The 22,560-nt window shown below is 41.2% G+C and overlaps 1 pseudogene; it reads left to right on the top strand.

Moving 5' to 3' along the window:
* Nucleotides 1–22,560, top strand: part of LOC137383622 (endoplasmic reticulum magnesium-transporting P-type ATPase-like) — a 65,834-nt pseudogene that overhangs the window by 24,510 nt on the left and 18,764 nt on the right.

The raw sequence follows: 22,560 nt of genomic DNA, 5'->3' as shown, positions 1-22,560 counted from the left end.
GCAAGGTCAGCCGCCCATTGCACACCCGCTCAAATTTCCCCCTGAATGGTATGATTTAACTTAGTTGTTCATTTCTGTGATTAATTAATTAATTCTGTGATTAATTTCTGCCTGAAGGAAACATTTGATTGCTGAGCTTTCAGTGGATTTAATTTAATTGTTAAACTTTCACAGAACAGGGAGCCAATTAAGGCGTCACCCAGCTTAGATCTCTACATAGGCATAGATTGCATTGAACCAAGATGATTTTTGCTTCACTTTAACACAAAGAGCATGCTGTAATTCAGTTGTATAGTTACCCCTAAGAGGTAGTCCCACATCCCTCTGGCTCTGTGCCCACTGCGTCATAACTAAAGCCGATGTGAAGCAGAGCTTCGTAAAATTAACAGGCAATCCTCATTTTCTTTGATCTTTTTAGTGCTGACACAGACTGTAGCGAGTGTGATAGTTAAAATTCAACCAGTATATGGATGCATGCTAGTTCTGTTTTCCCTTAAGAGAAATGATGCCCTTATTGCGAATGATTTGTAAATATAACCCAGAACCAAAGGTATAAGTAAATATTGGTAGTCTCCACTAAGGGGCAGGATTGTTTTATTATTGAGTAATAATTCATATTCTATTACTGTATGCAACCACATGCAGCAGAACCTCACTCCAATTTTAAAGGCCTTAAATATTTAGTTAATATTTGTTGGTGGATGTATTGTATACTATTTATCTTTCATAAGTTATGCTAAAAAGGGGGCAGGGGAGTAAAGTTTTACAAAGCAACTCAGGTCTAAGTTCAAGAGGAAAAATAATAAGTAACCTGGTTTCTTCTCTTTCCCACTGGTGTAAAATTTGACACATTATCCTCCAATGTGTCAAAGTATTCTAACAGGATATATATAATACTTTTGGCTTGATGGACAAAATTTCAGTGAACTCCAAAAAATCAGAGAAATGCAACAATAGCAAAAATGCTCACATCCCTTCAGTACCATCACTGCTGTGAAACGTTCTTTTGTGTAATTTTGTCTATTTCATGCAAAACAATGGAATGTTGGCCTTATCTACAGCTCAAGTCAAGTCAAATGAAGTCAATGGAAAGAGAGTTGGGTGGACTGTAAAACAGGCAGCCCTTGAGACAGCTAAGAGGAATTTTACTGTCTCCAGGAGCTAAAGATTTGGCACAGGGTCGTAATTCATGATCTGCCATGCCAGTTGTGGTGGAGGTAGGCAGCAGGCAAACCTCAATCTCATGATTGCAGCATAGGGCCAAGTGTCTGCCACGCTGCTGCCTGCATCTGTGCTCAGCAGAGTGCCGGGTAACGTCCATTGACAGCACATGGTGCAGCCAGCCTTTTGTTCTTAAAGGAAGTCTGTCCTTTTTAAAGGGAAGCTGCCATGAATTACAGTGACTGCGGTTGAATTCCATTGCTGCAATTCTAAACAAGGAAAATGTAACACCAGGGTAGAAAATGGGCTCCAGGGTCACAGATGCAGTATTGAAAGTCTTAGTGGTGGAGCTTTAAAGGGGAGACACCATGGTTCTGAGGGCAAGAGGCCCTTAAGTACAAACCTCAGAAGGAGTTGAGAGCAGGTAGTCAGGGAGATCATTTCCCAGCGTCTGGACTCGAGGACATGGCAGCAGAGCCACAAGAAGTCTAATGACCTCACAGAGGTAGGTCAAGGTCAATGAATGCATCTTCACATGACATCTCCTACCCACCACTACACCAGCCTCTCACACTGCTCAATGCACCACACTCCCATCACTCGCCCAGCACCAGTCCCTGGCACTCAGGACTCACACCTAACATCCAGATCACATCACCCTCCCACACCTACCAAAGCTGCCAGCCTCACACCCATCTCTCGCTGCCTTCACATACCTCCAGCTGGACAATTTCACATTTTCCCACATTATACTCCATTTGCCAGATCTTTGCTCACTCACTTAACTTATCTATATCCCTTTGTAGCCTCCTTATGTCCTCTTCACAACTTATTTTCCTACCTGTCGTTGTGTCATTAGCAAAGTTAGCAACCATACCTTCGGTCCCTTCATCCAAGTCATTTATATAAATTGTAAAAAGTTGAGGCCCTAGCACTGATCCCTGTGGCACACCACTCGTTACATCTTGCCAACCAGACAATGACCCATTTATATCTACTCTCTGTTTCCTGTTAGCTAGCCAATCTTCTATCCATGCCAATATGTTACCCCTCACACCATGAGTTTTTATTTTCCACAATAACCTATGATTTGGCACCTTATGAAATGCCTTCTGGAAATCTAAGTACAGTACATCCACCGATTTCCCCTTTATCCATGGCACATGTTACTTCTTCAAAGAACTCTAATAAATTGGTTAAACATGATTTCCCTTTCACAAAACCATATTGACTGCCTGTCAAATCCAGGAACTCACCACAACACCTCCAAAAACACTCCAGAGTACTATGCAAAGCAGAGGTTTTTCAAAATTATCTTACCTGCAAGTTGGATGTCTAGCCCTTTAAGTAACCCTAGTGCAGAACCCAATTTGCAGCTGAATGCTTGATCTGTTGCAAGTGACTAGTGGATTCGGCCAATGGACCTGCGTGGTCCAAATTAGGAAAATGTGTTTTGCATCAGTTGGGTGAGCTGTGTGAAGTCATGATAGGACGAGTTCAGTTGCTTCTGCCACACATGGGTGCTCACATGGGCGAACCCTTTCTCGAGATGGTGCACCTTGCAGGCCCTCCAGAAGCAGCTGATGGGGTAAAGCACACCTCCAGGAGGGTGTTCAACTTTAGTTTTAGTTTTCAGATCCCATTTTCATGTCCCAGAAATTTCAATTGCACCGAATGACTTAGGCCCGAACTGTGTCTAACTATTTGGGAGTAAATCTACTCCAGCCTAATACTAATGTAAATGCAAGAAACGTGTACAAGCCGGTTTGTTTTGCAAGGGGAGGGTAGAGCTGTGTAAATGAGGAGCAAAGGCTTATCTTGAAGCAGTGTAAATGGTTGAAGCATATTCACGAATATTGATGTTTCATTGTAAAATGGGCTTAAATCAGTTATCCTCAAATTTCCTTGTGAGGAACCAATGCCCTTGTGCCAAACTGTTCCAGAAAATTCCAGGCCTATAGGCTCAAAATTATTCTGGAAAAATTGGCAAGCAGAATAAAGAAGGCTTGGAAGAGGCACTAGATTAGTTCCTGGGATGAGAGGATTGTCCCATGATGAAAGACTGAGTAAATTGGGCCTATACATTCGGGAGTTTAGAAGAATGTGAGATGATCTCATTGAAACACACAAGATTCTGAAGGGGCTTGATAGGGTAGACACTGAGAGGTTGTTTTCCCCTGGCTGGGGAATCTAGGAGCCACAGTCTCAAGGGAAGGGGTCTATCAGTTAGAACTGAGATAAGGAGAAATTTCTTCACATTGAGGATTGTGAGTCTTTAGAATTATCTACCCCAGTGTGTAGTCTCTCAGAATATGGGGAATGAGCAGGAAAGTGGGATAGAGGTAGAAGATCAGCCATGATTGTATTGCAAGGCGGAGCAAGCTTGAGGGGCCGAAATGTCTACTCCAGCTCCTAGCCGGAGTCAAAATAGTTTTCTGATAAGGAAGTCAAATGATCAATGGCAGAGATTGTGAAATGTCAAAGCAGAAATTTTCAGAGTTAGGAGCAAAACAATCCAGAACAAAGAAATATGTGCTGGATGCGAGTGAAGCACAACTGTTTTAAATTAGTAATACTTGATACAGACCAGAAAAGGGCTGGAAAGAATGTTAGCTCTGACAGGAGAAGATAAATCCCTACATGATCAATGTTTCAGGACGGAGGACATCCTCATCAAGTGCCAAGTGTTTCCTATTATTTTTCAGAAGTTAAACAATCATATTTACAATGTAATACTAAAACCACCCAATGTTTCTACTGTGGAAAAAAAATAAATTGAACCTGCAATGCACCAGCAGGAGTACAATACCCAGGTCACAATGATTGAAAGCCCAGCTTAAAGGCTAAATTCTTCAATCAAATTCTTCACATTGGGGTGAAATTGATCAACACCACTAGCACCATATGGGCTGTCAGCAAATCAACAGTCTGATTTACACCATACTTGTTTTTTTTAGCAAATGGAATTGTTCTTCCAACATGCATCGATATGGCACCATTCTCAATTTCAGGGCATCCCAAAAGTGCTTCATAAGCAATGAATTATGTTATAAGGTAGGAAAATGTAGCAACCAATTTGCACACAGCAACGTCCCACAGACAGTAGTGACCAACTAAATTATTTTTGGTGATATTGGGTGAGGAATGACAGGTGAGAACACCAGGAGAGCATTTCTCTTCTTTAAATACAGCCATTGAGTCATTTATGTGAGGGCAAACAGGACCTCGATTTAACATCTCATCTGAAAGATAGCACCTCTGACAATACAGTATTTTTTCAGTACTGCACTGCAGTGTCAGCCGAGATTACTTGTTCAAAACTTGGCGTGGTCTCAGAGGTCAATGTTATCACTGATCCAAGGGTGACACCTAAAATGAACAATATAAACAATCAGTACACTACCATTTGAGCATGCAGGAAATTAACTGATGTAAGATAATGTATTATTCTAATGAATATACTCATTAACTTGAATGTTTGGAATGCACTTTAGATACTCAACTTAGTAATACCCATTTCATCCCTGTTTCGTCAGGTTGCATTGCAAACATTGCTTGGCATTTCATTGCTTCCTTGCTAAATTGCTGGGTGAAGCATCTCCCCATGGGGAAATCCAACCCTCCATCTATTTTCATCTCCAAATTATATCTCATGCCCATCGGCCACTATCCACAGTAACATCAATACACTGAGAAGAGTAAGAGGCATGCCTGTCTGGATGTTTATCATTTCTGATAAATGATAAGAAGCAACAAAAAAAAGAAAATATATATAAAAATATATTGTCATGGTCCAATAAGGAGGGGTCGAAGGGTTTCCCTCTTTTCCCTCTCCTTGTTTGACCACAACAGGTTTAATTCTTTCTTAAAGTGGATATACTGGCCAATTCAGTAGGTGTTTGATTACTTACTTGCTACAATCGTAACAAGACCCAATTGGACAGCTTTTCTTGAGTTAACAAAGAAAAAGGTTAACTTTATTGTACCTAAACCGAACTAATAAAAATAATAAACAGAGTGCCAACTTTCACACACACACACACACACACTAGAGGTTTACACACACACAAATAGGTTAGAGTGGGGGAAGGTAGATTGGTTGAGTTCGAGTCTATAAAAAAGGTATATAGTCTGTGGAGTTTGGTGATTCGGCTGGCTTCCAGCTGAATTCAGTGGTCCTGAGGCTTTTAGTTTGAAGAGGTGGATGACTGGTTCAGTGGGTTTCTTGGAGACAGTGAGCAGATGATTTCCTCCAACAGAGTTTCTGTTTGTAGCCGGAGTATGCAAAGGGAGTCAGTCAACAGGCAGGATTTGAAAGCTTTCAAGCTGGAATAGAGAGAGAGGGGGGGAGAGAGAGAGAGGGACCCCACCTAGGTCTGCACATGTCAGAGTAAAGTTGCTTCTCCTTTCTCTGCTGCAGAAGAAACACCAGCTTAAAATCAAAAATGGGGAGGGGCTTGTCACATGACAGTCACTCAGTGATTCAAACAGAGCTGTTAGCAGTATTTCTCTGCTTGCTGAAAGAACAGGTAGTTCTTTTAAACTTCCTGGGTCTTGGTTCTTGCTGGGGACTGAGCAGACATTTTGTCTCCCTCCTCAGAAACATTGCAGTGTGTTAAGTGATTGCTTCTATTTCTTTTGTAAAATATGTTTTAAGTATTTATGTTTGAATTATGGACACTGATTCATCTGGAATCTTGAGGAGATAGTTTAGTTATACAGCACTGAAACAGGCCCTTCGGCCCATCTGTGCCGACCATCAACCACCCATTTATACTAATCCTACACTAATTCCATATTCCTACCACATCCCCACCTGTCCCTATATTTCCCTACCACCTACCTATACTAGGGGCAATTGCTAATGGCCAATTTGCCTATCGACCTGCAAGTCTTTGGCATGTAGGAGGAAACCGGAGCACCCGGAGGAAACCCACGCAGACACAGGGAGAACTTGCAAACTCCACACAGGCAGTACCCAGAATTGAACCCAGGTTGCTGGAGCTGTGAGGCTGCAGTGCTAACCACTACGCCACTGTGCCGCCCCAACTTTGGGGGGCTTTGTGGGGTTTTTAAAAAAGAAATCATCAGAGGTTCCTGGATTTGGTTAGTAAACACGTCTTACTGGAAGGCACCTGTCTGTTGATAATCACCCAGCAGGGGTTGTTTTTGACTTGGGGAGATGTTTACAAAGAAGTGACAGGCCAAGATTTATAGATGTCAGGAGGCTTGCTGTCTGGAAGGTTTTAGTTTCAGTTTGAACTGTTACAGCAGACAGTTGGTTTTGCCTCCCAGAAGAAGAACAGCTCAGCTCTCTTCCTTGAAAATAAATCCTGCATCTAATGTTCCAGATTCCTATTTGCTCCAGTATTTGAAGAAAGCCTGCATGTTTAAAGATCTAACGTGTCGAATGTGTGGAAACTGAAACCTTGCTGCTGCATTCCTGCTGTAAGATCTATTTGGAGCAGCTGTAACTGCAGCTTTTGGAAAGCCTAGCCAAACTGATCATCAGCATTGCCTGGAAAGAACTGTTCTAGGAAGATCCCATTGACAGCCGTCGACATGCATTTGGGACACCAAACCAAACAAAGGACACCTTTCCATATCTTCTTTTTTTGTCTTCAAGTATGATCACATATTCAGCCTAAGTGCTTTTGTTTTCTTTTGTTTTTTCAGCGCTTTGGCCAAAAAATTCCTCTTATTTATTATAGAGGTTGAGAAGATGTTTCCACTAGTGGGGGAATCTCAAACTAGGGGACCTAGTTACAGAATAAGGGGACACTGATTTAAAACTGAGATGTGTAGGAATTTCTTCTCTCAGAGGGTAGTGAATGTTTGGAATTCTCTACCCCAGAGAGTTGTGGAGGCTAGGTCACTGAAAGTATTTAAAGAGGAGGCAGATAGATTTTTGAAACATCGGGGAGTTGAGGGCTATGAGGAGCTGGCACGAAAGAGGAGTTGAGGTCTGGGGCAGATCAGCCATGATCTTATTGAATGGTGGGGCAGGCTTGAGGGGCCAAATAGCCTACTCCTGCTCCTGCTTCTATTTCTTATGTTCTTATTTTCCCGGTTAACAGTGTGTATGCATGTGTGTGTGTATGAGGGGGCGAAGATAAATAAGCCGCTTTAATATTTTAATTTGTGTATACGTTTTACTTCATTATTGGTTAGGACTTGGTTTATAATAAACTGATAATTTTGTGGTTTATTAAAGAATCCTGGTTGGTGTGTTTTATTCTGGGGAAAAATAGACTATATGATTGACTGTATCGGTAAGTGGGAAAATTTCAATGTATGTTGTGACCTGTGGAGAAGTGGGACTAGAAAAAACAGTTCACTCCTCCCGCATCAGTTGTAACAAGTGTAGGATACAGTTTTGCAAATTAGGTGACCATCCTAAGCTTTTCTTTTTTAAATGCCTTTTAAAAAATAAATTCAGTTCCCCAGTCAGTGGGTTAAAGCAAATTATCATTCAACAAAGCCTATTGGCGTAACAATATTATTCAGTCAATAGAAAATGTTGTAGTATTTTGACTAGTTGTTCGTCATGTTTTACTCCTAGACCCAGCAGTTTTTCGTGTTGTATTTTCTGGTGAAGTCTGGGTTGACTGCCTGCGTTCAGTTGGCATGCTTTGGATTGATGCTGCATGGGTTCTGCATGAAAGGACAATCTGAAACCAACTTCTCTTGTCATCCATTTGGACCATTCGTGTAAGTGGTATTTTGATCTGTGATATTATAGAATCATAGAATGGTTACAGCACAGAAGGAGGCCATTTGGTCCGCCGTGTCCGCACAAACTGTGTAATGCTGCTTATTTGTTTAATATACATACATGTATAGATTTTTTATGAACTATGCATGTTATTTGACAGCATATCACAAAATATTGAAAGAGAACTTACTACTGGTAATTCAGATGAACACCATATTTTACATAGCACTGTACTGCACAGTATACAGCCATCCCATAATGATGTACAGCAGATACAATATAACTTATCGCTGTCATGTTTAACACATGGAAGGATATGCAGTTAATGGAGCATAGTTGCCATGAGGAAAATCTCCAGTTTTGTAGGCATCAAAATTGGTAGTAAAGTATGCAGCTCAAATGTGTAATTCCCGATGGCTAGTGAGGGGTCTTCTGCAATCAGGGGACTTTCACCAGCATTTATTGTACATGTATATCTGATTTTAAGAGTAGCCCCAATGAGGAAGTGTGGCTCTACTGAGAGATATGATTCAAGTTCATGTCCAGCACTCCACATGAGGAAAGGCATGAATGGAAACAAGTTGCTTCTGAAACAAGAGAGAAATCAATATGGAACACAATAATAGTTGATGCTGCATCAACATGGCAAAAAAAAGGTGACTGGACATCTGCTTAAGAATTTTAATGGATGTCAGAATTGGTATAATTCTTCCTCAATGCAACATACTCTTTTACAAAAGCAAAATACTTTATATGCTGTAAATCTGAAATAAAAACAGAAAAAGCTGGAAATGCTCAGCTGGTCTGGCAGCATCTGTGGAGAGAGAAACCGAGTTAACGTTTCAGGTTGGTGACCTTTCATCAGAACTGGGAAAAGTTAGAAATCTAATAGGGTTTGAGTAAGAGAAAGGGGGGAGGGTAGAAAGAAGAACAAAAGGGAAAGTCTGTGATAGGGTGGAGGACAGGAGAGATTAAATGACAAAAGGTTTCATGGTGCAAGGCCAAAGGGAGTAGTAATGTGACAAGTAAAGAAACAAAATATGTGTCTCGAGGAGGTGTGAATGGCAGGAATACCTAGAAATACTCAGCAGGTCAGGCATCATCTGTAGAGAGAAAGACAGTTAATGTTTCAGGTGTGTGACCTTTCATCTAATGAAACACATCTCCCCCTCACCCCACCCCACCCCCCAACTTTAGCGTTCTGAAGGGACTGTTCCCTCCATGACATCCTGATCCACTCCTCAATCACCCCATCCTCTTCCCATGTCACCTTTCCATGCAAGCGCAGGAGATGCAACACCTGCTCTTCTACCTCCTCTCTTCTCACCGTCCAAGGCCCTAAACATTCCTTCCAAGTGAAAACAGCGATTACTTGTACTTCTTTCAATTTAGTATACTGTATTTGCTGCTCACAATGTGGTCTCCTCTACATTGGGGAGACCAAATGCAGACTGGGTGACCGCTTTGCGGAATACCTACATTCAGTCTGCAGGCGTGACCCGAGCTTCCTGTCACCTGTCATTTTACTTCACCACCTTACTCCCTTTCTGACTTTTCTGACCTTGGCCTGCTACAATGTTTCAGTGAGGCTTAACTCAAGCAACAGCACTTCATCTTTCAACTGTGCACTTTACAGCCTTCTGGGCTCAACATTGAGTTTGACAATTTTAGATCATAAACCCTGCTCACCTTTTGTTTGTGTTCCTTTGTTGGTTTGGGTTTTTTTCTCTTGTTTCTTTCTTATTTCCTTTACTTTGCGTTTGGACAGCAGCTACTCAGGATCCTGCCATTCACACCTCCTCTAGACACATCTTTTGTTTCTTTACTTGTCACATTACTACTCCTTTTGGCTTTGTACCATGAAACCTTTTGTTATTTAACCTCTCCTGTCCACCACCCTATCAAAGCCCTTCCCATTTGTTGTTTTTTCCACCTTTTCCCCTTTCATGTATTCTTTTACAGTTCTATTTAAGTTGAAGTGCTATTTTTATTTAGCTTCCAAATCTCCACTATATTTCAGTGTTCTACTATGAGGCAGATGTATAGGTCATAGAATAATAGAACGATACAGCACAGAAGGAGGCTAGTAGGCCCAATGTGGCTGTACTGGCTCTTTGAAAGAGCTGTCCAATTAGTCCCACTCCCTTGCTCTTTCCCCTTAGTCCTGCAAATTTTTCCCCTTCAAATATTTATCGAATTTTCTTTTTAGATATTTGAATTCTGGAATGTGGAACAAAATGGTTCCAGATGTCATTGGACCTTGAAAATTAACAGGTCTAGAATGTGTAAGGCAAAAAGCGAGATCACAGATATTCCAGAATTTCACTTGATTTATCTTTGGCGTGCAGGGAAAGAAATGGCTTTGTAGAACATTCCATTAGGAGATGAAATGGGGGGGGGGGGGGGTGGGTAGATTCCATGATAAGACAGATTGCACATTACCAAAGGAGCTCGTGGACTCTCTTTTCCGATTCCTCTGCCAATTTTGCATTGTAACAAGCTGCAGGGAATTGTAAGGACAAGAATAACCTTTCCTTGCTACATGCTTTATGTCCTTACAACTCTCTGCAGCTTGTTACAGTGCAAAATTGCCAGATGATCTATGAACAGAAAGTATCAAGGAAAAGAAAAAGTAGAAATGCAAATTTAAGAATATAGGGAATTGCTGGTTGTTAACAACCTTTTGTGATCTTGGGCTCAATATTACCAGTAGTTATCACTTTACCAACTGACAGTAGCCCTACTCACTGAGTTTGCTGCTTATATGCAAGATGTAAAATAGCATTGAGCTAATAAAATGTTGATATTAACTAACTGATTTCCATGTAATATTAAGTTTGTGATGGGGTTATTAAGACATTTTATCATAACATTCATTTCTTATTAACTGCATAGAATTGTGTGCATCATTGATTCAATTATTAGACAGATCTTTTATGTGTTACACAATAAATCCTACTTTAGCTGATTGATACAATGTTTGACATAAAGATTTAAATGCATATAATTCAAGACAGACTTTAATCAAGCATGACAAATGTTTAATAATTACCTGAGCCTCTTACAATTCACAGCATTAAATGAACTGGATACACATGATGTGGCCTTATGATACTTATTACCTTGGCACTTTAATCTTAATTGAAACAGGAATTCAACTTATGTGACACCCGATTGGTTTGGAGAATATGGAAATGCTCTTATGCTGGCTCAGACGATAGTAGCTTTTTTCATCCTTCTATATGGATGTAAGTAACTAAGGTTATTAAATTGAACGATATCAAGGACAAATAATTTACAAAAACAAATTCTTTAAAATCTGAAGCGTCTTAGTCTTTATTAAAATCTGAATATGTATGAAATATTTCTGGGACTTTCAGCAAGTCCGCTAATATGGATAGACATTTGTAATGTTACTTTACTGTTGAAGCTGAAATGAGATAAATTCTATACAAATGGTCCTCAAGGTTGGTTTCATTTTCTCTTTCTTTTGAATCCAGCGAAAACCCAAGTCTCTAAGGTCTGCATACTGATGCAAATTTTGAAAGGCCTACATCCCACATAATAGCTTTAATCTCCTGACAGATACATGAGACTTCAAAATTCTGAAAAAGGATCTCCTGACTTTTGCTTGAGTATTGTATTACTTTCTGACAGATTCTGTTTTGTTGAACTGTCCCTCCTATAAGTCCCTTTCGACTTTAATTATTAAGCATATACTGGTACAAACCGAACAATGATGGTGTCTTCTAATTAAATTGGATTATAATTTCAAAAGAAGAACATTCATTTGATTTCAGGAAAGTGTCCTGAGTATCACAATCACTCAACGAAGTGGCAAATATATTGCAACTTAATCAGCCCTTAGTGGACTATTAATGAATGTTACACAGAAAATTATTCAGTTCAAGATACTCGATAAACAGCACTAGGTGGCCAGAGGACTTTACAGATTAACCTCTTTAAAGGCATGTCTATATATGAATGTTTCTTTGAGGCTTTGTTCCATAAAGTTTAGGAGTACGAATACATTTACAAGACTAATGGTGGAACATAATCACCTTGCATATAGATGTGTTCCAGTAGATTCCTCTCTGTTCAAAGATTTAAAACACTCTACACAATGTTAGCGAGACACTTTATAGCTAAGTAGTGTCATTTTTGGAAGTCTGCAACTGCAGGTGCAATAGTAATTCTTAGATCCAAGAGTTGAGAGCAGTGCGTTTACTAGAAAGAAAGGTGGACATTTTCCAAACAGTATAAAATCTTTAGGGATAGCCACAATAAATGATCTAAATCAAGATACTGAACAGAATTTACACAGTTCATTGATCTCCGATTTCAAAAGTCAGATTTTTTGCCAATCACAAGCCTATGAACTGAAAATGTTCAAGAATCAGTGCTCTCTCCATCAGAATTTATGTATAATGAACCAATAGTCATAGAGAGATACAGCACCGAAACAGGCCCTTTGGCCCAACGAGTCCATGCCAACCATCAACCACCCATCCATTTATACCAATCCTACATTAATCCCATTTTCCCTCTCACATCCCCACCTTCCCTCAATTCTCCTACCACCTACCTACACTAGGGGCAATTTTTACAATGCCCAATTTACCTATCAACCCACAAGTCTTTGGCATATGGGAGGAAACTGGAGCACCCGGAGGAAACCCACACGGTCACAGGAAGAACTTGCAAACTCCGCACAGGCAGTACCCAGAACTGAACCTGGGTCACTGGAGCTGTGAAGCTGCAGTGCTAGCCACTGCACCACTGTGCTGCCCAAAAGTGATGTCAGTGGCTTTTGTAGAGCATTAATAGTTAATGGTTAAGTGCTCAAAAATAAAACTAATGGCCCAGATTTTGCAGTGGTAATGACAGTGCATTTGCTGTCATTACTCCAGTGAACTGAGAGCAATTTCTGGAATCCACACGTGTGCAGAATAGCACAGAACTCCAGAAGTTGCTGTCAGTGATTCTACACTTCTCCAGAAGGTGCACTGCTGAGACACCCTCCCCACCCCACCAAGAATGCATTCAATGGAAAATCATTTGAATTGACAAGAGCTTCCACTCATGCTGTTAGTCACACTATAATAACCCTTGAACAGTTACAACTTGATGAATGAGGTGTAACTGGGTTTTTAATTGCATAGTAACTTCATAATTACTGCTAAACACGCTCACTGATGCTGAAAAGTGTATTTTATATTTATGGAATGTTACATTTCTCCATAATGATCAAAATAATTCCAGTTTTTTTTTAATTATAAGTTTATTAAAAGTTTCTTTAACTTTATTTCAGCTGCTATCTTAATCCTATCATAATCACTTATTTTGCTATCTGAAAATTTAAATTGAAAGTTAAGGAAATTAAGTGTTTTTAACTTCCCGGTTTGCTGTGTATGAATACTTGAATGTGATTGGCTGCTTACCTGCTTGTTGACATCACAGCTGCTGCACTCCAAGGTATCCCCTTGACTTGGTGCAAGATTTAAACTGACATCAGGAAAGGAGAAAACCTTTCTTCGAGGTCAGCGGCAAGCACCCTTGATTCGCTTTTGACTGCAAAATGCAGGCCTATGAAATGCTTGTGACATCAACAACCAAGGTTATAATTCACTGATGCGGAAAATGACTATAAAATTAAAATAAATTTATTGGGTACAAATGGAAAGTGTTTATCATAAACTTTGAAATTTATGATTAGGTCTTTAAATACACTATTCTATTTCTTAGTATGTACGTCTATGAGTCATGTTCACCGATCCAATCCATTGTGGAAACAAAGCCCACTAAGTAACCGATGGTGGTGTGCTGCTGTCATTATTGCGTAAGTGTAACTCTTGCCAATAATTTGTCTAAAGATGATTTGGGTTATCATGCAGATGCAGAGTGCAGTAAAACCTGAAAGACTAAATTATACATAATGGAATATGCAGAAGCTTGAGAACAGGATGTAACTTAGGTAACAGTGAGGCAAAGAATATAATCCATTAGTGAAAAGCTAAACTGCAAATGAACAATTCTCAAATGAATCCTTGTAGCATTGCTTTGCTCATTTAAACTCCCACTCAGGCTATTCATGGACTCTGTAAAATGTCAACAAATATTAAAATGAAGACAGTCCATGATTTTCATTTCACCTCCTCCGGTTCACCTTCATCTCAATTTTTGTATCTAAGAGATATGGGCACAATTTTCGCTGCAAGCTTCTGAATCCCATCATCACCAAATAGGGGCCTGAAGCCTGCAATGTATGGGAAACAGTCACTCATTGTGGTTTTCCCCAATTTGGCCAATTAGTGGCCAGAGGGTGGGCTCGCCATCCAATTAAGGATGGTGGGTGGGCTCTCAAAGCTGGAGGGCCAATAGGAGGCCTTCCAGCTTAAAAGCACCAACAGAATGCCATGGCAGATAAGTGAGAGAGAGGGTGCCCCAACATTTTTCTATTTAAAATTAAAAATGGCCTTTGCAGCTGGGCCACGATTGTGGGGGAGCAACCCTTTCACAGGGCGGCCTGTGGCTGCTGCTGCACCAGGCAGGCAAGGGAGTCCCGAAGCCTGGCTGGAACACTGCCCCCCCCCACCCCCAGTCTGCCACTGGGAGGCGACCTCCAGGCAGCTAAACTGTCCCCCGCCGCCTGCGAGGACCTGGAGACCGACTGGAAAATCCCAGTCAGCCTCTGTTAACAGGCCTTAATAGGTCTTTAAGTGGTTTGATAGGCTCCCCGCCGCTTGCAGGTCAGTAGCCCTGCCGCCCCTACCCCCCACCCCCCCACCACACCTCCTCTGTGAAAATGGCCCAGGGGCAGGGTGGAGACAGGGAACCAACACACAGGCCAGCAGCATGAAACTCTGTGCCTGCTCACCTCCATTCCTGCTCCTGGTGTGTCTATAAATCTTGCCGTAAAACTTTATTTGAACTTACCTTTTTTTTGCAGAAGGTTACTGTTTCTTGCTATTGCTGTTATGTATCCTTTTCTGGCTGACAGAGTAATTAGGTGACCTTGTCCCCAGGCTTTTTATTGCTACTTTGATATTGTTACACCAGATCTCTTCTCCTTTTATGATGCCCGAGGAATTCCAAGGAATCCTGTAGGGGAGGGAGCAGAGGCAGTGCAGCCATATCAATGAGACAAGAAGATTCTAAATGGGCCCTTCCATCTCCATTTCTTATGGGTATGATAGTGGGCACCACCAATAGGAATGGCAACCCAAAAGAAATGAGTGTTCCAGACTTTGAGGACTGGGGAAGAATTAGTTTGATTAGGATACTGCACAGTGAGTCTTTATTGCAGCACTGTTAATTTGTAAGAAGATGGAAGATTTTCTGAAGCCTTGTAGGAACAATAGAACAAAGCTCAGATGACCACTTACAATGGTATCACCAGTAAAATAGAGAAAGGCAAAGAAGGTTGTGAGCAAGCAAGAGAGATTTTGGAGGCTGGAGCTGAGGGAAGGATCATCTAACAGATGACAAGCTTTTTTTCCCCTGTATCCTATCCCAGCATAAAGCAGTGTCGGGGGGGAGGGGTGCGGTGTGGAGGGTGATGCTGGAAGAAGCTCCTCAGACATGGCAGGAGGATTCAAGTTTTTATAGAGTTAAGAGATGCAGAGATTGAAATAAAAACGTTTTCTGGCTCAAAAGAGCAATACAAGATTCTTGGAGGCAGCTTTAATAATGCAGTAGACATGGGAGTTGCACTGAGGGTAAACTTTGATGTATGAGGACTCTACTGGAGCTGGAATAGTTGAAAAAGGGGAAATGTTTTCAATTTCACCATATTTACTACTTAGGTTTCTTCTTCACGTGATCCAAGTAAATGCAGCCGACCACATGTGGAATCATAAATTATCACATCTTGCCTTTCACTTCTCGGATATTCCTGCAGCAACTTGGCTTCTTGGGTCCCTCTGGCTGCTCCCACTGATGGCCATTAATGAATTTCTTAAACTTCATGAAATTAGGTGAGGGTGAAATCTACTACTTATTTGCAGAGTCTATAAATTTCTTAGATCAAAGGAGCCTGAGATTAGAAAAATATTTTCCCAAGTACTATGTATGAAATGCATTAAGATAACAGCTCATTCCTCTGCAATCGGTGCAGTTTCCTGGTTAACACATTCTACATGTGCTTACTTACAGTGATAGTTTTACAGATATGCATCAAGCTGTCTTATGGTTGTGATCTCAGAGCTAATCTAGAATCCAAGAAAGCAATTTTTGTGGTAGTTTAATGTACAACAGGAGTGTCCAACCTTATTGCGTGGGGGGTGGGGGGGGGGGCACATTACAATTTTTGTCCTACGTAGGGGGCAGGTGAGAAAATTTTGGAAAGATAAAAGCATTAAAAATTTATTTTACTATCAATCAAAACAAGAACTAAAGTGCATTGTTGTGAAGAAGCTTTAAGTGGGAAGACTAAGACAGGGAAGAGGGAGGGAGACAGAGAGAGAGAGGGACAGAGAGAGAGGGGGAGGAAAAGAGAGGGGAAGAGAGACAGAGGACTGGGGAAGAATTAGTTAGATTAGGATACTGTACAGTGAGCCTTTATTGCAGCACTGTTAGTTTGTAAGAAGAAAGAAAAATGTTTGAAGCTTTTTTTGGAACAATAGAACAAAGCTTAGACGACCACTTACAATGGTATTATCAATAAAATAGAGAAAGGCAAAGAAGGTTGTGACTGAGGAAGAGAGATTTTGGAGGCTGGAGCTGAGGGGAGGATCATCTATCAGATAACAAGTTATTGACTTACTTTCTCATCACTATGTTGAACACTGACTCAGTGGCATACCTGGCAATTTTTTTGGTTGCATTAGTAGTCAATGTCTGCCCGCACACTTGATATAGCAATGTGGTGTGTTCCCGCTAGATGTCCATCTGTCAGGAGTGATTTTGATCTCTTTCTCTCCCCCCTCTCTGTGTCCCTCTCTCTCCCCCTCTTTTTCTCTCCTGCTTCTCTGTGTCCCTCACCCTCTCTGTCTCTCTCTTCCCCTCTCTTTTTCTCTCTCTCTTGCCTTCCCTCTCTCTGTGTCTCATTCCCCTCCCCGTGTCTTTCCCCCTCCCTCTCTCTGTCTCTCCCCTCCCTCTCTGTCTCTCTTCCCCCTCTCTGTCTCTCTCTTCCCCTCCCTCTCTTTCTCACTCTGCCCCTCTTTTTTCCTCCCCTCTCTCTCTCTGTTCTCCCCCCCTGTCTCCCTCTCTGTGTCTCTCTCCCCATCTCTGTGTCACCCTCCCCCTCCCTATCTGTCTTTTCCTCCCCCTCCCTCTCTGTCTCTTCCTCCCCCTCCCTCTCTGTCTCTCCCTCCCCCTCCCTCTCTGTCTCTTCATCCCACTCTCTCTCTCTCTTCCCTCCCTCTTTGTGTCTCTCTCCCCCTCCTTTTCTGTGTGTCTCCCACCCCTTCCCTCCCTTGTGTCTCTTTCCCCTCCCTCTATGTCTCTTTCCCCCTCCCTTTCGGTATGTCTCCCACCCCTTCCCTCCCTGTGTGTCTCCCATCCCTTCCCTCCCTGTGTGTCTCTTTCCCCTCCCTCTGTGTCTCTCTTCCCCCTCCCTCTCTATGTCTTCCTCCTCCTCCCTCTCTGTCTCCCTTCCCCTCCCTCTCTATGTCTTCCTCCCCCTCCCTCTCTGTGTCTCCCTCCCCCTCCCTCTCTATATCTTCCTCCTCCTCCCTCGCTGTCTTCCTCCCCCTCCCTCTCTGTGTCTCTCTCTTCCCTCCCTTTCTGTGTCTCTCTGCCCCCTCCCTCTCTCTGTGTCTCCCGTCCCCTCCCTATCTGTCTGTCTCTCTCACTCCCTGCTCATGGTTCACTCCCCACTCACGGTTCGCTGCTCCTCGCTCCCCCATTCCCTCCCACTCCCTGAACTACACGAAAACAGCAGGGGCGACCTATATTTTCTCTCCTGGACTATTGTTTTCAGGTTTCACACTTGACTTGTCATTGTTTAGACTGTAGGAGAGGCTGCAAACTTCCTGACATACCTATGTAATCAGTTACCAGGGAATGCACTAGAACAACCCACTGTGATACACCCCCTGATTCTTCCTCTTTATGTGGAGGTTTCTAACCTTCACTTGCTAGTTCCCCAGGTACCACAGCCAAAGTCTTGAACACACCATATTGATTGGGGCAGGGGCCTTTGGAAAGATCTTGGCCTCAAAACGGAATGGGATGTGATCCTGGCAGTTTATGAAATCAGTGGGAGAGCATCTCATTTGCATGGAGTAAGGAAGTGAGTGCTCAAGATGGTCAACTCGAGCACTTACTGGCTCCATAGCTGCCATGCAGTGGGAATGCCCAGAGCCCTGAAAGCTCATCCTGTGCCACCTTCAAACATTTTTGTAAGGGGGCCTATACCATACTAAAAAAAAAGTCCTGGAATAGACATTTTCTGGGGTCTAAGTCATTTTACTAATCTGGCCCAGTTACTTGCCCAGTTCTACCAATCTACCACTCCTTACAAGGCCAACTGGGATTTCCTAACTAAAGCACATCCAGGTCTTGACATTATTACAAGCCGCTTCATCTGACTCCTGACAAAGTTGCAGTGGGAGTCTGACAGAATAGCCAAGGGACTTCCGCTCCCTTCTTCACTAATTCACAAGATAAAGACAAATGAGGGAGGAATCTTTGCTCATCAAACCCACTTCTACTGCTATCAACAGCATTAAAAACTCCAGAAGCTGCAGATCACCTATATTTACAGCATTATTAGTGTGCTCTAAGAGAAATTTGCCCTAGTCTTACTTTCTTACAATACTAGGAGAAATCCACTAGCCTGTATTAAATTTTACATTTGGAATATGATAATATAGTGGTTATGTAACTGGACTAGTAATCCAGAGGCCTGGACTAATAATCCAGAAAATGTGAGTTCAAATCCCACTATGGCAGTTTGAGAATTTGAATCCAGTCTTTTAAAAAAATCTGGAAATAAAAGAAAAACTGGTGTCAGTAAAAGTGGCCACGAAGCTGCCAGATTGTCACAGAAACCCACCTGATTCACGAATGTCCTTTGCTGGCCTAACCTGTACTTGACTCCAGGCCCACACCAATGTGGTTGGGTCTTAACTGCTCTCTGAATTGGCCTAACAAGCTGTTTTGTCAAATCAAACTGCTCAAAAAGGCCTACCACCATCTTTTCAGGGCAACAAGGTCTGGGCAACAAAATGCTACCTTGCCAGCAACGCCACATCCCAAGAATGATTTTTTTTAATGATTTGTAGTTCCTGCCCCCAAATCAGCCTCCCCTCTAGTTTGTAACATATCAAACTTGACCACTTTGCCTTAATTATTTCCACTTCATGGCAATCAGCATTTTTAATCACAGACGACTGTAAATGTAGAAACAAAGGAAATAGGAAATACAGAAAATAAATTGGAAGAAGTGCAAGAAAGAATCTGTGAGCAAGACAAACAAAATTCTGAAATAAATTATGGTAACGTAATTACATAAATTATGGTAATAAATTATGTCTATGTTAAGTAAAGAGTTCACAATTAAATTAGGTCTCAATAATAGACAAGGAAATAATCTGTGAACACAACTGGTGTTTCAAAGCCTTGTGGGATTCCTTCAACACTGAGAATTGTTTGAATTTAAGCTTGAGAAAGGCAAAGAAACATAGGAAATAGGAGCAGAAGTAGGCCATTTGGCCCCTCAAGCCTGCTCCGCCATTTAACTAGATCATGGCTGATTTTCTACCTCAATGCCATTTTCCCGCACAGATATCATTAATATCTAGAAATCTATCGATCTTTGTCTTGAATATACTCAATGACTAAGCCTCCACAGCCCTCTGTGTTCCCTGCTTCTAGGCACCCCCCCTCCACCCCACCCCCCGCAACCAGGGTAAACACCCTTCCTGTGTCAACCTTGTCAAGCCCTGTAAGAATTTTGTCTGCTTCAATGAGATCACATCTCATTCTTCTAAACTGTAGAGAATACAGGCCCAGTCTCCTCAATCTCTCCTCATAAGACAATCCCACCATCCCAGGAATCATTCTGGTGAACCTTCATTGCACTCATGGCAAGTATATCCTTCCTTTCTTAAGGAGACCAAAACTGTACACAATACTCCATATATGCAGGAAAAGCCCTCAAGTCACTATCAATCAAAGCTCCCAGCTTACTACTACTTTATAATTAAAAAAAACTGAACTACTGGTACAAATAGAAAATCTGTGGACTGGTGTACTTCTAGATTTACAGATCTCCCTTCTGGTGTTCTCAAATAACATATACAATATGACTTGGTCAAACGAGTATTAAGGGAAGCAGGGCTGAAATAAATCATGACATAATCTAGCCATCACGGTTAAAGATTAATCATTCAACATGCTAAAATATCACTTAACCATCTCCCAGAAACCATATATTTCCGCAAGGACAGGGCTTATGGAGCAGGAAATAGATCAGTCTGCCACTGGCAATGATAAAAAGGAAATGATAGGAAAGCATTGAATGGCAGCAGACTGGCAATAACAGAAATGTCAGCAATGACAGAAAGGCTTACAAACTGACAAGAGATATTATCTGAACCACAGAATAGTGCTAGTTTCAACTGTACTGAACAATGTATTAGTGATTCAAATCAAAAATATTCAACAAAAGATCAGTGAACATGTTCAGAGTAGGATCAAAATTATTTCAAAATCTATAAAATGTGCAGTTCAAGTACAAAGAGGACACAAGTCTAGAGCTCTCAATGTTTTTAATAGTAGGTAAGATTATAGTCTGTGAAATACAACTGAAATGTGTCTGAGTTTGATCTGTATTTCAATGTAACATTATTTTGAGAACTAAAATAATTTGAATGCACAGGGTCATTTAATGAATTGTAAATATTAAGATTGTAGTTTTGAATTCATATTATTTTCCTCATGTCATGTAGCATTTTGGGAAAAGAGGACAAATATGATAGTGTTCACTTTTATGTTTGATATCTTTGCAATTTCTGTTGTCAAACTATGCCATTTAGTTCATATATGGCTTTCAGAGATGATAGGTGGGGATGAGCATGGCTGCTGTCTCCCTCATCCATTCTCAAATCTTCCTGATCTCCCATAATTAGGTCACACCTTTGACATAGTAGGGTTTTTTTCTCACTTTACACATTTTGTGATGTAGTTAGGTCATTACATAATGTGCCTAAAGCTCAAAAGCTATTTCAATAACATTGAGATGATACATCCTTTAAAATGCTACAGTGAACAAAGATTAAGCATTGAAATAAAAGCGGATGCTGGAAATCTGAAATAAAAACAAGAAATGTTGGAACCACTCAGCAGGTCTGGCAGCATCTGTGGAAAGAGTAGCAGAGTTAACATTGCGGGTCAGTGACCCTTCTTCGGAACGTTAAGATTAAGCATTGTCGTCTAAACAGTATTTCTTTCTTTCATTCTTTTGTTCTTTCTTTCGTTCTTTATTAAACTTGTACCCAACCATGGGTCTAACAGGAACACTTTTGCCTCTGAGTCAGGAGGTTGTGGGTTCATAATCCCACTCCAGAGACCTCAGCATAAGAATCTTGGCTAACACTCCAGTGCTGCACAGTCTTTTGGATAAGATGTTAAACTAAGGCCCCATCTACCTCCTCGTGTGGACATAAAGGATCCATGGCACTAGCAGGGGAATTCTCCTTGGTAGCTAGTATTAATCCCTAAACTATCATCGCTAAAACAGATTATCTGGTCATTATTGCATTGCTGTTTGTGGGACCTTGCTGTGTGCAAATTGGCTGCCACATTTCCTACATTACAAAAGTCACTATACTTCAAAAGTACTTCATTGACTTTAAAGCATTTTGGGACTTCCTCAAGTTGTGAAATGCACTATATAAATGTAAATTCTTTCGTCCTTTCTTCTTTTTTACTATAAGAAATTAATTCAAGTCTCTCACTCCCCCAGCCCTGTCTTGTGGAAAATTCCCAGCGCATCTCTGACACTTCAACCCATAGCCCAATTTCTAACATAAAAGCAGTTCCAATGAAGGGTCACTGACCCGAAACGTTAACTCTGCTTCTCTTTCCACAGATGCTGCCAGACCTGCTGAGTGATTCCAGCATTTCTTGTTTTTAGCCCAATTTCTAACCTTCCCCCACCCATCCCCCCATCCAGTTTCTTAGCACATGTCTGTGCTATCAGTAAATAGCAGCAGAAAATGATGTAACCGAAATAGTAGAGATCCAGTGTCTTTCTCTGCTGAAGTGCTTAAAAATGTTTAATTACTTATAATTAAATGTAATATTCTTCAGGTAATAATATGGCTGCGTTTCACAGGTAACCAGTGTTTCAAACCAAAGCTTTATATGTTAATATAAGGCTATTTCCCACTGGATTACAATTGAATTCCTTCCCCATGAAGTCACACAGGACAATCTTTTGCCCTTTCTCACAATCACTGAAGAACAACATCAGCAAAGGCTGGGAGAAGGGTACCACACCATTTAGCTTCAAAATAATTTGGTTAACTCAAAGAGGAAGAGAAAACAGTTCCTCTAAATGAAGGGAAATGTAAGTTAGGCTAAAATAACACAGTTGAATTTTACCTTTTCAAAGGTCAGTCATATTAAAGGATCGCAAAACAATCGTTAAAAAGGCGCATTCATGGAACAACTCTGTAGTTATTTGCCTTTCAAGGGATGAAATGCTTGCTCTCTATAATTTTTACTGAAAAAGT

The sequence above is a fragment of the Heterodontus francisci genome, chromosome 24 (genome assembly GCF_036365525.1).
Source record: "Heterodontus francisci isolate sHetFra1 chromosome 24, sHetFra1.hap1, whole genome shotgun sequence".
NCBI classification, from domain to species: Eukaryota; Metazoa; Chordata; class Chondrichthyes; order Heterodontiformes; family Heterodontidae; genus Heterodontus; species Heterodontus francisci.
This window is presented reverse-complemented; position numbering and strand designations above follow the sequence as displayed.